This window comes from Strongylocentrotus purpuratus, unplaced genomic scaffold (assembly GCF_000002235.5).
Source record: "Strongylocentrotus purpuratus isolate Spur 01 unplaced genomic scaffold, Spur_5.0 spur5_scaffold_8, whole genome shotgun sequence".
Taxonomy (NCBI): Eukaryota; Metazoa; Echinodermata; class Echinoidea; order Camarodonta; family Strongylocentrotidae; genus Strongylocentrotus; species Strongylocentrotus purpuratus.
Genome location: NW_022145614.1, coordinates 10,237,823 through 10,252,750, shown reverse-complemented (window position 1 = coordinate 10,252,750; position 14,928 = coordinate 10,237,823). Strand labels below are relative to the sequence as shown.

General features: G+C 38.2%; 2 long non-coding RNA genes across 2 annotated transcripts; both read right to left on the bottom strand.

The window, feature by feature from the left end:
• Positions 1-10,916: 10,916 nt before the first annotated feature.
• On the bottom strand, positions 10,917-12,633 carry LOC105446302. The gene is made up of 3 exons (XR_004062334.1): positions 12,549-12,633; positions 11,504-11,662; positions 10,917-11,075 (listed from the first exon to the last, which is right to left on the bottom strand). It is a non-coding gene; the product is annotated as an uncharacterized LOC105446302 (long non-coding RNA).
• Positions 12,634-12,654: 21 nt separating this feature from the next.
• Positions 12,655-14,602, bottom strand: LOC115920317. The gene is made up of 3 exons (XR_004062333.1): positions 14,584-14,602; positions 13,556-13,703; positions 12,655-12,850 (listed from the first exon to the last, which is right to left on the bottom strand). It is a non-coding gene; the product is annotated as an uncharacterized LOC115920317 (long non-coding RNA).
• Between the last annotated feature and the right edge of the window lie 326 nt (positions 14,603-14,928).

The following is a 14,928-nucleotide window of genomic DNA, read 5'->3' as shown; positions in this document are numbered from 1 at the left end:
TATAGCTAATAAGAGGTCTTTGGTCTTATCTTTTGATTATCAATTTTTTTTTCTTTCTTTGATCACTGCACAAAATTAGGATAACATATACCAAATTTTAGGTCCTTTGATCATACATTATTTTTTTTATTTTAGGAATGGAGTAAAGCATTCGATTCCAAAAAAGTTCAGCACTTGTCGCTGTACATCAAAGTGAGACTGATATAAGACTACCTCTTGCTCATGATACAGATAACGCAGATAAACAAAATCAATTTGAAGTTGATATTTTCGAACATAATTATAACAGGCTTTATATTATGCAGAAGCGCGAACTTCATACTTTGTAAAAGGATTTAAAAAAATAATATAACCAGTGGCGGACCCAGGTGGAGCCGAATCGGCCGTGCCCCCTCCTCCTCCCCCCCCCCCCCCCCTGGCAGCCAAACAAAGAGGAACTCAGCGACAGTCAGGGGAAAAAATAAGATGAGAAAGAAAGTTAACAATGAAAAGGAGAGAGATGGAAATCTTTTTTCCATCTCACCCCACACGTACGAGGCCGAGCTGCGTTCATAAATGTATCAGTGGGGGGGGGGGGGGGCGGTCTGCCGCTGCCCTCCCCCTTTTTGCGGCCTTTGAAAAGGGAAAGGGGGAAAAGAGAAAGCGACGGAAGAAAAAGGAGAAAAGAGAGATAAAGAAATGTAAAAGAGAAGAAAATAAGTAGTTATTAAAATACAAGAAATGTAATGGCAACATGTTTTGCTAATTACGTTGCCTTGAAATGGAAATTTTAGCGTGATTTTGTTTTTCAAGCAGCATGTAGCCTATGTCGTGCAGAAGGCTAGTTTGTCATTAGCAGCGACTCGGTTTTATCCAATCACCGTAAGGTTGAGAATCACGTAGTGGGCGGACTTACCCCGAGGGCGGCCTATAGCCCCGCTCTCCCTCAACATTTTATTGAGAGAGTGAAGCGACCGAGATCCTTGGGGGGGGGGGGGGGGGCAGGGGGCAGGGGGGCAGGGGGGCAGGGGGGGTTATGTGATTTTTTGTTTGTTTATCCATTTATGTATCGGTGGGTTTAAGAAAGAAACAAAAATAGGCTCAAATATTATTCATAATGGTAACCTCGGGGCTGCGTCTCACGAAACCGTCATATTACAAGTTGAGCGACATCCCATTGAAATGTGTTAAACTTGATGGGTGGTATTCTCATAAGTTAAGCCGGGACTAAGTCCATACTAAACAATAATTTTAGTTCACACTTCTATGGAATGCTAGGTTTCATCTTCCTCCTTCAATATTCATGACAAAGATAATCTACCAAAGACTTTGTTAAAATTCAGTTCATACTCATATTGGGTGGTATTCCGGTAGCGCGTACTAAGTTAGCGCGTACTTAGTTAGTTCACACTTTTATGGAGTGCCTGTTGCAAACTAATTTACCCTGTACAGATTATTTTAATCCTTCAATGAAAAGTGTCCAAAAAAATAGTTTTGCAATGAAATGGGAAGAAAAAGATAATATGAGTATGAACTGAATTTTAACAAAGTCTTTGGTAGATTATCTTTGTCATGAATATTGAAGGAGGAAGATGAAACCTAGCATTCCATAGAAGTGTGAACTAAAATTATTGTTTAGTCTGGACTTAGTCCCGGCTTAACTTATGAGAATACCACACATCATCTTTTTCTTCCCATTTCATTGCAAAACTATTTTTTTGGACACTTTTCATTGAAGGATTAAAATAATCTGTACAGGGTAAATTAGTTTGCAACAGGCACTCCATAAAAGTGTGAACTAACTAAGTACGCGCTAACTTAGTACGCGCTACCGGAATACCACCCGATGCACGCATTTCAATAGGATGTCGCTAAACTTGTACTTATGACGGTTTCGTGAGACGCAGCCGAGGCCTGACTGCCTGGACTGATTCCTTGTCGCCCAATCCGCTGAGAAAATAAGCCCTCAACGCTAAAACTGAGACAGTCACTATGTGAAGTAAACATGCGATTATTTTGTTCTAGATGAGGTAGTAAATGGAGAAAGAGATTGAGTACAGAAAAAACATAATAAAACAGAATCTGGAATAGCATTTTACATGTGAGGAGGCCTCAAACCCCCTCAAACCAACTCAAGATTTGAAATGTATACCCCTGTATCTCCACTAAGCACTATCCTAGCTATGTGGGCCTACTGTTCACATTGATTAAACATTGTCACATTTTCATTTCAACCTCTAGGAAGAACAGTGCCATTTTTCAGTCTTATTTTGCTAAAATTACAGTTTCTTTAGGTTCATTATGTATGTACATATATTTGTATATGGAAACTTAAATCAAACCAAACCAAATTAACCAAACTCAATCTAAAATTAAAGCATGAATCAACAATGTGTTCCACTCTGCATGGACTCGTTGAAGATATACACTGTAGCCCTGTAGGCCTACATTGCACGTTGCACATGCATCATATCTTTCTATCATTCGTGCATGGATAATAGAATTTTCAAAAGCATTCAACAAGGAGTAACAGATGGCAAGATAACAATGCACGGACGTCATGCAATACAACATAATTTCAAAAGATACAAGGGCACCGCATGTTCGCTATTATGTGTTTAATATTCTTTACAATTCTCAAACCATGTTTGAACCAATGAGTCCGATGACATGATAACAAACACAAATTCTCAAAAAACATGAGATATAATTATGCAACGAGCATGCCTCGACCGGTCCTGTATAGCGAGCTATAAAATAATTATATGCGCTCCATAAATTCAATAATGACCTTGTTTCTTTACTTTGGAAGGGAAAAAATGAACGCTTATTAGATGTGGTCCAACGGGCAAATAAAATTTAAAAAAAGCAAATAGACTCAATGTCATGGCTATATTCGGTGTAGCTATAACAATAAAACTTTGTCACAGAGAAAGATCATGACCTTGTTTGGCGTGTACAAGAACAAATACAGTAAATCATATTCAGGCTTTGATTTGAAGTAGCTGTAAAAAAAATCTTATACGAAATCAGTTTCTTGCATGGGAAGTAGTCCACTGTTTCCGCTCAATTCAATCCACTGCGAAAATAACAAACCCTCAACGCTAATCTTGAGCTCTCGTATAGGAATCGTATTTCGAGGGGAAATTGCCACGATTTATTCTAGATTGTATCCTGCAGTAGATTGGTTTTTTGAACCACTGAAATAAAAAACAAACGTACACAACCTCACTGGGCATCGCCTTCCGGACAAAAACCACAACTCCCATTTGCACATAATAGTGACCTGTGTTATAAAAGTACATGGTGTCGGGCTTACTTACCCGGATTTCCTTATTTTTCTATGCTCTTTTTTTCCAGCCACTATATACATTTTCTACCAAAATTGTGTGTGTCATCTATTTGTAATCAAGAACATTGTGTGTAAGTTTCGATGGATTCCGTGAGAATCTTTTTTTCCATATGTACCAGAACTCAAGTTTATCTTTAAACCTCGACGACGGGTATGTTACAGTTTTATTTTTCATCCCACACGCAGCACATATTCAAGCCAATGTGTCCGGTCACGTCATGATAATTTTTTTCTTAAAAACATATGATAATTATGTGCATGGAGGACAAAGATGATTGAAGGATACAACAAACATCTTTTTTTTTAAACGGATAAAATCTGGACTAGCATGGGAGTCGAATCCACTCACTATAAATTATGATAAAGTCCATTCCACTCTCACGCAGTGGTTAATTTACTTTGTTGAGAGTGGATTCCATTATTTAAAGCCCCACTGTCCTACTTGTAGCTACTTGCTCCCTCTATATAGAAAACTTCCCCAATCGGTGCCTGTTGGTCCCCCATGATCCTCTTTTTCTTATGTTAGTTGAGAGCTGAGTTAATGAGATAGCCACCTGTCAGTGACCTCGCTGTGTGGTCTAATCCCTTCTGGCCCGGTAGTGTTGACGGTCTTTAAGGGGGATAATTATCTCCAAACTAAAACGATGAGATTCGTATATAACTCCCCAAAGATGTCCACTTCTGAACATTTAGAAAGTGTTCATCCATATGTACAACAGTGTAACGTTAAGAGGAGGAAAAAAAACACTGATGGTGACTTTGCCATCAATATTAACTACCATGGCAACATCACTCAGCAAGCCAATCAAATCAAGGTATCCATGGAAGTTATTATGGCAAAGTTTTATGCAACAGGGCCAACTCAGATGAATATTCATGATCTATGGCTGTAGTAACGCCTTTGTTGGCTTACAGAAACTATTTACCCTTGCCTCTTATTAAGTTTACCCTTAATCTATTTGCCATAAGGATCTAAGGGAAGTGTGAACAAAATGTATAGCCCTTGAATCTGGCACAGTCACGGGGTTTTGAAAGAGCGAGAGAAGAGAGAGTACCGCATTTGTATAATCCGACTCGTTAATCTTCACTTAATTGCTTTCCACAAAAACGTCTTTATTGCGTGGTTTTATTGTACATTGTATTTTCATCTTTGCACACCAGTGTAAGAAGAAAAACATACCAGCTGAAAACCTTTGCATTAGATCTGCAAGAGATAAGACAGTCCTCCTACCGCGATGATGATCCCAACCGACCAGCATATTCTAATATCACAGGAGTATAATAATCCATATACATTCATTTAATCAGACTCTGTGAAATATCATATATGTTTTGGACGGAATTAAGAGAAAATGACACCGTGTTAATGTGCATTTTGTCAATTGCCATACAAAATGTAAATAAGCCCTTTGAATATTTGATGAATGGGTGTGTAGGTCTAAGGTGTAGAAAAACGTTTTTGAAATCCCTACATAATCAGTGATAGTCAGTTTGCACTGCATTTGATATACCATACCACAGATGCAGGTCGCCATTATGAATACACCCCCCCCCCCCCCCGTCTTATACTTATGAAGGTGCCACTTTTGTGAACATGGACCCATATTGTGAGTTATTGACTACTGAGTACAGTTTGATGAGATATTGAGTATTTATAACCAAAAAAAAATCATTCTCCATTCATCATTGTAATCCATGCGCTCGATTCCAAATATTGTAACTATGGTGGGGGCTGTTAGGGCTAAATAGGGGGTTGTTTGGTGCAGATTCTTCTAAAAGCACCAAATTTGGCCCAGAGGTAGATTATACAATACTATTACGATTTCTGTCGGACGCCAAGAAGGGCGCCCTCTGGGTATGCCATAATGGGCAAATCCAAAATGGCCGCCATCTGACTTAAAGGTCAAGCGTAGTTCCAAAAGGAAAAGCGCTTGTATGATAATAGTTTATATATTTATGGGGTTTTGGGGGTCAGAGAATCTGATTCTAATGTTCTTTCATTGATTTGAGATGTCCTTGGGGCAGTCATACTGGTAATATTGGTCAAATCAAAAATGGCCGCCATTTGAGTTACAGGTTAAAAAAAAAGTAGACGGACGCTTGCCATTTTTGAGAGAGATTTAAAAAAAAAATATAAAAAAAATTAGCTGATACTCCCTACCGCCCAAGGCACCTCTCATAGATGATAAGTAAAATTATGTTGAAATATCCTTCATTCTATGAACTAACCATTTCCGAATCCGATTCTCCGCATAGCGAACCAATCTAATACAAAACAGGAAACGAAATCAGAGGAGCACACTCTGAGGAAACGGATAAGATAAGAAAGTCATGAATTTTTGAAAATTGCAATAGGCTAATACATATAGGTTTGGGGATTTCAAATTGGCCGGATCGGTAATATCAATGTTGCGTATAGTGGCGGACAACTTTCCCATAAGTACCAACACACAACATGGCTAAAATATTTTTTTCTTCTTCAAAATGTATAATTCAGGAAGGCCTTTTTCATTATAGAGGACCTGCAATGATAATATATCCATAATGTTTTTAGAATAGTGTCCGAAGAGAGAAACCGCTTAGGAGAAAGAAGACAAAACCCAGAGATTATGATATTTTTGTATACGACAAACCTAATTCGCTACAATCCACTGTTAAATTGCCATTTTGAGATTGGCATAGATAATGTTTTTATGTTTTAAGCACTTATTACTTTCTTATTCTTGGGCTGGTTTATGCCATTACTCTGTTTCGCTTACTTTTCTGTTTTGGACTGCCCACTAATCCATCGAAACAAAGGTGCCCCCCCCCAACAACAAAAAAAGGAGTCGGCCTAATGTCACCCCTCTCCTGACCCACTTCCTTCTGCTAAGTAATATGGTAAGGGCTAGAAAGACATTTTAATCTAGGACAAAAATGAATTCTGGGAACATTCTGTTCCCTCACAATCCTAGATCCAACCGTGCAGAAGGCTTGAAATTGCCATGATTTGTCTTCCATTGTTTCAATTCAGGAATTTGTTTACTTAAAATGATATTTTTTCCGTATTTGTTTTTCTTTCAATGAGTGTCAGAATTGAATTATTGATTTGTTATTTTGTGTTAACTCAACAGTTCATCAATACTTGTATCTTGAAAAGCCAATTTTATTTATGTTCAAATGAAAATCAATAAAATCCCTGTGGAGGGAAAAAATATGGAAAAAAAAATTGTCTACCATTTTGTTTTGTCTCGAGTTCACTATTATAATAATGATATGGTGACTGGATGAAAAGGTCGCGCAGGTCATGATAATCAGATAAATATGCTGGTGCATGTACATGTATTTTAGTGTATGGTATTACGTGTCGAGTGATTTTTATTATATACGGGCAACGGTGTATGGTAAAGGTATATAATTCAAAAAGCCCCTTCCCAGAAACATACCCATCTACAGTTTTAAAATTGTGGCCTACTACAATACTCTGTTTGGTCAAGGCAAAGAGATATCCTCCTTGGTCAAGGTATACCCGACACGCATAAGCTTAGGTCTACACTGAGCCTGAGAGGGTGACATCTCGAGCCAATCAATTTAGAATCATACTCCTTTCCCACACACACACTTACATGTATACATAGGATATAGCAAAATTATGTTGGCAAACTAAGCATGGACCTTGTACGAGGCCTATGCTATTAGCGAGCAGATTATACCATTTTGGCAAATTTCATCCAACCGGCCGGGTGCCCCGTCCCCCCCCCCCCCATCGGCCCCGTCATGCTTTCCAAAAGAAAATGTTGTTGTGACACCTTTGGTTCTGTATGCTTCTCCCCATTTAGCATGGGGACCTATAATTTATATTGGGACAGACCAACTATAGGTATTTCAGAAGATGTTGGATATTTTTTGGCTGATTATGGGTAAAGTTTATCCACCCTCGCCCACTGTCTCCCTCCAAAGGCTCCATAAATAGTGACGCTCCTGGCATATAATTTATGCAAGCAAGTCTTGAAAACAGTGGTTTCAGTTATGCTTACCGGCGATTGTCGGTGGGGTCCATTTTCGCTTTTTGAGAGTGCAAAGATCAGGAAGGAAGGAAGGAAGGAAACCCCGAGATATGATAAATTCTTCTTTTTCACATGCACCTCAGGGAACATCCAAGGGGCCCCATTTTACCCCGCCCCATGCATATAACCATGATATAACCTATGATGCATCAACGCCGCCGACAGATCAAACTTTTCTGTCACGATCTTTCTTTTTACAGGACGGCCGCACGATTGTCTCAAGGACAAGGTCATACTTAATGTTATGACCTTGTTGCGCTTTTAAGTCACATTGCCAGGATTAAATTTCCTCATTAATAGGAGATGCTGGCAGCCAGTCATTCCCTAATTATCGCCATCATACTCATGATAGATGGAGAGGTGAGGATGGGGGGGGGGGGGGGGGAGCGGGCGGGGTGCAGGGGTATCTGCATCTCTATTGCACTTGGCAAGTTCAAGGTACTTTGGTCGTTATGTTGATAGAGGCCTCCGTTACCAAGTACATTAATTTGTGAAACAAACAATTCAATTCAATTTAATTCACTTTATTCACTTCCATCATTGTATAAAACATTAATTATAAGAAACATGCTATACCGTATACATTTGAATGACATAAACATGATATACAGTGTATTTGTCAAGACAGCTTCCCTGTCAACAAACGTAAAAGCTACAATAATTATTCTCAGTCGTATTTTGTCTGATCTAAGCTAGATCAGGGCTATCGACTTCGTAGAATCATCAGGCATATTAACCTTTGTTGAATGGTCTTTAGCCTGGCGAAATGTTGTTAAATAAATATAATTTATGATAACACATTGTAACGTATAGGATAAAAATGTTCTGGAATTTGTCCCCATGTATGCCTATATACTATAAACATATATAACAATATACAGTAGGCTTACGGTTGCACCATGTGAGAGAGGGAGAGGATTGGGAATCCTGAAAAGGACTGTCAGTAATCTCTCTTTCTTGAGTGTGTGTGTAGTCCTGAAAAGGACTGTTGGTAATCGTTCTTGAGCTTATAGTTCTAAACAGAACTATAGCGCCGGTTTGAGAGGATGTGTAGTAGGATTGTATAACCAGAGGGATGTGACAAAAAGTCACATCTCCCTGGTATAACAATGATATCACCACTACTTCTGTTACTACTATCTCCACCCATATGTGCTATGATAACAATATTGATAAGGCCTACAGTAAAATAGAGCGATGCGATAGGTTAGAAATCTTCGTGACTTGTACCAAAATGTAGCTACTATCAAAGATTCGGAATCGGGTACACACCCCCCCCCCCCCCCGCCGTTTGCAGGGGCCGAAGAAAGTTTAGTATCAGAAAAGGACTAATTTATTATTGCAGATATATATCAAAATTGTTTGAACGAACTGTCTTGGGCAACGTAGATAGTAGATACTGCTACCCCCCCCCCCCCACTCCACCCACCCCCTATGTGTACAATATCTGTATACGCCACGTCCCTAGAAAGGATTAAAAAAAGCAAGGCTACATGCCATCATTTCCTGAGGACATTTCCGATGTGGCTTCACCTGGCTTTATCGACAGCAGGATTTGGTCATTGTCCTTTTTGGTTTCACTGATATTGGCATGATGAACATGATGGCCCGAATTCACAACGGAGGTCTGAGGACAGACCCGGTTTGATCAGACCAAGGTTTGTACAAACCTCGGTCTGAGCTCAAACCTGGTTTATTTTCAAACCCATTCCACAAAGGAAGGTTTGTATAAACCTTGGTCTGTAATTCCCAAACCTCCGACCAAGGTTTGTAAAACTAGTCTCAGCCATAGGGTTTCTAACATAATTTTTATGGGCTAGGGTTTAAATGTTAAGAATTGAAAAAAACTGTTAAACTAAGCATTCTTAGTACGATCCGGACATCTTAATGAGCAATCTTGAAAAGATGATGGTTAGAACATCTCTGAAATAAACTTTTGAATTGTATTTTCATGAATTAATCGAACCAAACTGGCGCGCCGATGCAGAAAGTGCCCCACGTACTCACATTTGTGTGGTGCTGGTGAAGCACTCAATCTGACCCAGAACAAATTGACATTGGCACCTGAAAACCTTCGTTAGATAAATACATCTAAGGTTGTCAAGGGCTCTTTTAAATTAACTGTAAGAGTCTTATTGTTTTGGGGTTACACATTCTTATCAATAAAATCACCTAATAATAATAATAATAATGATTTAATATGAGTTAAGTTTTTATTGTGATTAATATATTAATTCATTTGATTGCAATTGTTAATTACTATACATCTATATAGTTATTTTGTTAGAATGGTCAATCAATTATTATTTTAACTAGTTCCCCGTTTGTTTCCCCAACTGGCTATTTTTTTCACATCAAAATTGCAACTGGTAAATGATTTGTTTCCATATAATATTAATTTTTAAAAATTCCTCTATGGCCATCTTTCCTTTCTCTCTCCCTCCCTGTCTCTTTCTCTGTCCCCGTCCCTCCTCTCTTTCTATACCCATTTTTGTTCTCTCTCTCTCTCCTTTTCTCTCTCTATTAATTCTTTTTCTTTCTCCCCTCTCTCTCTCTCTCTCTCTCCCTCCCTTTCTCTCTCTATTAATTTTTTTCTTTGTCCCCTCTCTCTCTCTATTCAACTTTCTCTCTCTCTCTCTTCTTCTTCTTTTTTGCAATGAAACACATAATGCAAAACCATGCAAACTGCAAACACACACATCTGCACCCCCCCCCAAAAAAAAAGGGAGAAAGAGAGAGAGAGATAATCTGACACATATCTATTTCAGTTATCTTTGTAAATATATGAAAGCAAGAATATTGTATTTGTATTTTCATGTTTTACATAAATAATTGAGCATACAACACAATAGTAATCTACCGTTTGTTCAAACAATGCAGTTCACATTTGTAAATTTTGTAGCATGCTTATATGAAATATAGCCCACTAGAGGTTAAGAGAGGCTCTGGAAGGCCAATTAAAAGTCTCACTGTAGCGCTATTAGCAGAAAGAAAATCAGAAATACAACAAAATGGGTGACGAAAATTCAAATTTGCACATAAAAGTTCTTTAATTCTGACTTCGCTTAGTACAGTAAATAATATTTGTTCGAATACTCTCCCCTAGCTGCCAACCAAATAATTTATATTGACCCACCCTCAACTCAGCAGTACAATGCTAATTATAGTTAAATCGGGTGCATTTAATCTATAGAGAACACTTAATTACAAATACCGTCAGAGTGACAACAAATACTTATCAACTAAACATAACATCAAAAATATTCAACACCCAGGTTCTTGATGTAATGCTGCATAACTACGAAGTATTGTGGGAACACCAAGGAGGGGCCGTATTTTGAAATACTCTTAGTATTGATGAGGCATGGAACGTCCTCATCCTTGCATTTAATAAATATGCGCTCAATCACACATCTCCCTTTTTGTGTGTGAAGTGTTAAAGCCCCACTGTACTACTTTTAGCTACTTGCTCCCTCTATATAGAAAACTTCCCCAATCTGTGCCTGTTAATCCCCCATGATCCTCTTTTTCTTATGTTAATTGAGAACTGAATTGATGAGATAGCCTCCCGTCAGTGACCTTGCTGGGTTGTCTAATCCTCTTTGGCTGAACTAGTACAGATGGCCTTTAAAGCACATCTGTGGTCGACCCTCTGAATGAAGAAATGGCTTCTGATGAGGCAGAGAAGGCATGGATACCTGCAAAATTGAATGAACAAAATAAACAATATCATAAACAATATTTTTAATTTCGACTTGTTCATTTTTTTTCTTGGAGGGGGGGTGGGGGGGGGGGGGTAATACTATAGAAAGGATACAATGTATTGTACACATAATCAGGAATTATTCAATCCTGTGTCACTAATACAAAAACTATGAGGTTCCACTTGACAACAAACTAATCAAGTTGCATCCAGATATCAAAAACATTAATTGTGATTTGTGAACTGAATTTAAAAGCACATGAGCTCGTTTGAATTAATTACTTAATGCGAGTTGTTACTATATTACCAAATGAACATTCCTAACATGTCACATGTTGGCCAAATACAAAAAAGGAAACAAGATTGATTAAGAAAAAGAATAAACAAATGTTTTCATATAAAGAAATAATCTACAGTACCTACCCTATAGTCTATCTCCAAGAATCAACTGTTATTCATATGCCCTAGCATCAAGCTGTCAATTCAGTGCACACTCAGAAAAGATCCTGGCATCGTGGCTGCTACCAGTCCAGGCCACCTTGCAACGATACTAGTTATTTTCCCAGCATAATCACAGACAACCTGTCAATATGAAATAACATGTTGGCATTCATTAGTTATGAAAACTCACTCATTTCACACTTCAGATAGGCCGTGAAATGTATAAATTTCACTTGTTATTTATGGTAATTAATGCAAATGCAGTTGAATATGTGATAATTGCTTTTCAATATCTATTCATACAACAAAAATTGGAAGAAAATTCTAATTACCCTATATTTATTGACTGATGAAGTATTTCTTCATTTTTAACTCATGTTTTCATTGTTTATCTTGTAACAATGTAAACAAAAATAATCTCACTTTTAACAAAACATTTCGAGCCTAAAACAACAAATGCTTTGTTTGTGTGTGGGGGGGGGGGGGGGGGTTGGGGGTACCCACTCTCGCATCTTTTTATTGGAAATGAACCCGTTTGTTTTTCTATAGTTAAAATATATAGTGGTAATTGCCATTGATCAATTTACATGCTTCTCTTTGTTGTTTTTTCTTTCATTGATCAATGGCAAAAACAGTGGCCCAATTGCCATGGCCATCAACAAAATATCAGAAATCTAGAGGTCATATCCGTATTGCCAATAGAAGGATGGAACAAGTTTTGATTTTTCAAATTTCCCTTTCGTTAAAAAGATATTAACGAGTGTTAGGATTTTTAAGTTTAACTATCCATTGGATATCCTTAACTGTGTACAAAGGCAGTGAAATGAGTACCTGTACGCGAATATTACTTTAATATCCATTTGGCCACTAGAAATCTTGCATTGGTCACCAATGAATTAGCATGGATGTACAACACACAAGACTGGAGAGTGTATATATCTAATGTGAAAATTTTGCAAGGTACAAAAAAAAAGGTCTAAAGGGAAAGCCGTGCTGGATCCAGTCATGATGTATTCATTTATTTCACCTGAACATCGATGGAGTACCTGTTCTTCCTATTGAAGTAGTACCTGGCTCTTGCCCCACCAGGGCTCCTGATGTAAACATGTGTCTCCCATCAACAGCAACCTGGAAATCTGCAGTACTGGAAAAACTGCTTCTGAATAGTAGTCACTATTGCCTTGTAACTTGTAGGAAACTTCATGACTTGTCCCTTTCTTCTGACAACAGCTTCGGAAACATCCCTCACTCACTACTCTCCATTCGGCAAACAGATGAATATGACACGGCATGCCACCTCCTCACGGTGCATCCTTTAGATCGAATTACCTTTTTAAAAAATTAAAAAAACAAGCATTCAAATAAATCATTTTTTTGCTGGTTTATGCTATTATATTTTTACAGCATCCCCAACTGTCACTGTCACTTTACAAAAAAAAAATCCTGATTTCTAGATGTGGTGTGAATCAATTAACGTAAAAGACAAAATTGTCTATGCCTTTTCTAATCTCCTTCACGGCTTCACCTTTTGAAAAATAAGTTTAAGTAGTAAGTAGTTTTACACAAAACAAGAAATCACAAACCTGTTTCCAACACATAATCTGAATAATTTCCTCATGTATTAAAGCCAAATAACAGTATTGGGAAATGCCCCCACACACAAATTATGAACATTAATGCTCCCATCACCTACAGTACCATGTAAAAGAATAAATATCATAACTAATCTATCAATGTATCGAATATGACAGAAAATGCTTAGAAATTGAATAAATTTATGTAAATGCACATGTGTATTGCATTGGGGGCTTGCACGGTCGTAGGCAGACCAGCGAAGCGGGGCAAACGAACAGTGAAATTAGGCGGTCAACATGAATTGAAATATTTCTGCATTTAATAACGACACTATAGTCTAGGGTTGGATTTTACAACAGAAGCCCTTTTTGTTATAGCTATGTTACAATATTCATCAAGTAGTTTGGCCATGTTTTCAGCAACTTTCCCAATACAGAATTTGAATTCAAAGTAGCCTACCTCAATCTAAAACAAAAGGCTCATCATCCAGCGGGTTTTTCCAATCTCAGACTCAGAGGCCTCTGCCCGGTTGTGCTGCTATATATTGCTCCAGCTCCTCCTTCAGGTACACCAGCTCATTATGCTGAATCAGCTGCATTTCTACCATCTTTATTAGAGTGAAGATAAAATTAAACAAATGTTTAAACAATGTTTTTAAATTAAAGAAATGTTATTACTTGTGTGTGTCTTTGTGGGTGATCCTTGCTCTGGAGACTAAGCCAGTTAATTAAGACAATCAGAACCAGATCTAAATTTAATAAAACTAAGCTTTGCTTGTCACGACTCATACTAGTCTAGATCTAGTCATAGACAGAAATAACTGTCTGAGTGATATGGGTCATTTCTTTAATAAAAATAATATTAAAACTGACATTTGTTGACATTCTATAATCGGAGGTCTAGTGGAGCCAGGCGTAGTCTCAGTGAACAACCGGCGATATAGAGAGACTGAAGCTTTTGGTCCATGCCTGTCAGTGTGATTCATTTTGGGGAACATTGGCATTGCTGATGCCATTTTAATTTCTATTATTTAGGTACCAGTGTCAGTGAAACAAGTCAAGTGATGGACATCATTGCCAGGCCTATACTACTTTACTAGGCTAGAGCCTGGTATTATTATCATTATCATGAATTTGTAATAATAGTGTAGGTCTAGGCCTATTCTAATAGGCATGTGTCATGGCATTGCTGACAACAAGACGAAATTAAACATGACAGTCATACTGACATACTCAGATATAGCCTACTGTAGGCCCGGCTAGGCCCAACTCCAGCCCAGGGTAAGAGGGTGCGAGCTCCCCCGCCGCCTTGGGCGTTGGACTCGAGCTCCCTCGGACTCAGTCCCTGAACTCTGGAATTGAGAGGCCGTCGGATATGTAAAAACCGAACATTTCATGGAAAATGGAAAGTTATAAAGCATATCACATATGAAGTCTCAGTAACGTGAAGAGTATGGATTCGACTACATGTACAGGTTTTATACTTACGATTTTAAGGAAAGGAAGGATCGAGAGATTGAGAGATTTCAATTGCACTAAAATCGGGCTGACCAGATACTATCGCAGATTGTTTAGGCGGTGAATTATTTGGATAAAATCAATCGAGCATAAATTATCTCCACCCAGTGCTGCATCCTGATTGGTTGATAGCTCTCAAACCAGGTTTGAGAAATTACAAACCTCCTATCTGAGCAGTCTGTAAATTTCGGGTCTGATGACGTACATAAACCTGGTCTGAGGACAAACCTTGCTTTGTGAAATGTAATTTCAGACCAAGGTCTGAACTCAAACCTGAAACGCGTCATATGACGTACATAAACCTTGGTCTGAGGA